Consider the following 2459-nt stretch of genomic DNA (forward strand, 5'->3'; position numbering starts at 1 on the left):
CAGCAAAACATCAAAATTGTGACTTGGTATGAATTATGCATTAGCAGAGGCTGAGATGAGGCCCCTGGGGGGACAAGGGGCTGCCCGAGCGCGTGCCTGCTCAAAACCCCCCCCCCGCTGTGACAAACCTGCCCCCCCACAGGAAACACATCACTCTACTTCCTTTGTCCCTGAGGGTGAGACGGTATCTCACACACATATTCAGCCAGCCTGTCAATCAAAAACACACATACACTCAGTGAAATACAAAAAGCCAACACACACACACACACACACACACACACAAAATTAGTATTTATATTACCCTTCACTTAAGTTTGGTGTATTAAGCCCCCATGAGTCAGCATCTGGATGGTCATGTGATTCTTTACGTTGAAGATGATTTCCTTTCAGTTGTCGGTTTTCCTTTTCGAGGTTCAGGGCTCAGTACTTGGTCCTCTCCTTCACACTCTGTATACTCACTCCTTTGGTAAAGTTATTTCCTCCCCTTACCACTGCTATGCTGATGATACACAACTTATCTTCTCTTTCCCAACCTTAGATACCACAGCTTCCGCTCGGATCTCAGCGTGTCTGGCGGACATTTCGTCGTGGATGACGGCTCATCGGTTGAAGCCCAATCCTAGCAAAACTAAACTGTTGATCATCAGGTGACTCATCCCCAGGTCATGATCTTGCTATATCCCTACATAACGCTCCGATCTCGCTTTCAGCCACAGCTCACAAGCTCGGGGTAACCATGGACAACCAACTGTCCTTTTCCGCTCATGTCGCTAATGTGACACGATCGTGTCGGTTTCTTCTCCACAACTTTAGAAGGATTCGGCCATTTTGGTCCACACAGGCTGCTCAGGTACTTGTTTAGTCTCTTGTCATTTCAAGACTGGACTACTGCAACTTACTGCTGGCAGGTCTACCTATGAAGACAATCGGTTCTCCGTAAATGATCCAAAATGCAGTTGCATGACTTGTGTTCAACCTGCCTACAGTATGTTCCCCACACCACCCCACTGCTGCTCTCCTCCACTGGCTTCCAATAGCTTCACGGATCAGATTCACGCAGCCCTCATCACTCCTCACACTTCACCTCACTCACTCAGATCTACCAGCACTGCTCCACCGGTCCCACCATCTCTCAGGGTAAGAGGAAGGTACACATCATGACTCATTTCTGTTCTCGCACCGAGGTGGTGGAGTAAACTCCCCCTAGGGGTCCGGACAGCTGAGTCACTTTTGAAGGCCTACTTCTACATTAAATACGTAAACTAGCACTTTATGCCCTGTTGGTTGTATGTTAGTATTGATGTGAGTTAATTAATGTATTCAACGATTGAGACTTTAAACAATGTTGTACGTCGCTCCGGATAAGGGCATCTGCCAAATGCTGTAAATGTAAATTATGAAAAAAATTATTATTATGCATTTGTTCAGGGTGGATTTTGTATTTAATATTCCAGCTGTATTGATGTAAAATCCATGGATATAACACAACTGAGAACAGGAGAGATAATCAGGACAGTGTGTGTGGTCTGTGCTTCAATGTGTGTGTGTGTGTGTGTGTGTGTGTGTGTGTGTGTGTGTGTGTGTGTGTGTGTGTGTGTGAGAGAGAGAGAGAGAGAGAGAGAGAGAGAGAGAGAGTGTCTGAATGTATGTGTGTGAGAGAGAGAGAGATTAAGAGACACAGAGAGAGAGAGAGAGAGAGAGAGAGAGAGAGAGTGAAAGCGAGACGGAGAGAGAGAGAGAGAGAGAGAGAGAGAGAGAGAGTGTGTCTGAATGTATGTGTGTGAGAGAGAGAGATTAAGAGAGAGAGAGCGAGAGAGAGAGAGAGAGAGAGAGAGAGAGTCTGAATGTATGTGTGTGTGAGACAGAGAGAGAGAGGGAGAGAGAGAGAGAGATTGAAAGCGAAAGAGAGAGAGAGAGAGAGAAAGAGAGAGTGTGAGAGAAAGCAAAAGAGAGAGATAGAGTGTGTCTGAATGTATGTGTGAGAGAGAGAGATTAAGAGAGAGAGAGAGAGAGAGAGAGAGAGAGAGAGAGAGAGAGAGAGAGAGAGAGAGAGAATCTATCTGTTGGTCATCACAGAAAATGTGTGAACAAAGCATTGTTTCTTCTCAGATGTCAGATGTATGACTAGTTAGTCTTATTAGGTCATTAAGACAAGAAGTCTTAATTAAACACCCCCCCCCCCCCACACACACACACACCCCACACACACACACACCCCCCCACACACACACAGACCACTGGGAGGTGTTGACATTGTATATCATAGTTAATTGAATCTTATCTGTGTATCTTAATACAGTGCATCACCAGCGCTAAAAACTTAAAATGCAAATAATGTCGCTGAGAAAAGAAGGCCAGGCTGTGTGTGTGTGTGTGTATGTGTGTGTGTGTGTGTGTGTGTGTGTGTGTGTGTGTGTGTGTGTGTGTGTGTGTCTGTGTGCGGTGTGGTGTGTGTG

The sequence above is a fragment of the Tachysurus fulvidraco genome, chromosome 22 (assembly GCF_022655615.1).
Source record: "Tachysurus fulvidraco isolate hzauxx_2018 chromosome 22, HZAU_PFXX_2.0, whole genome shotgun sequence".
NCBI classification, from domain to species: domain Eukaryota; kingdom Metazoa; phylum Chordata; class Actinopteri; order Siluriformes; family Bagridae; genus Tachysurus; species Tachysurus fulvidraco.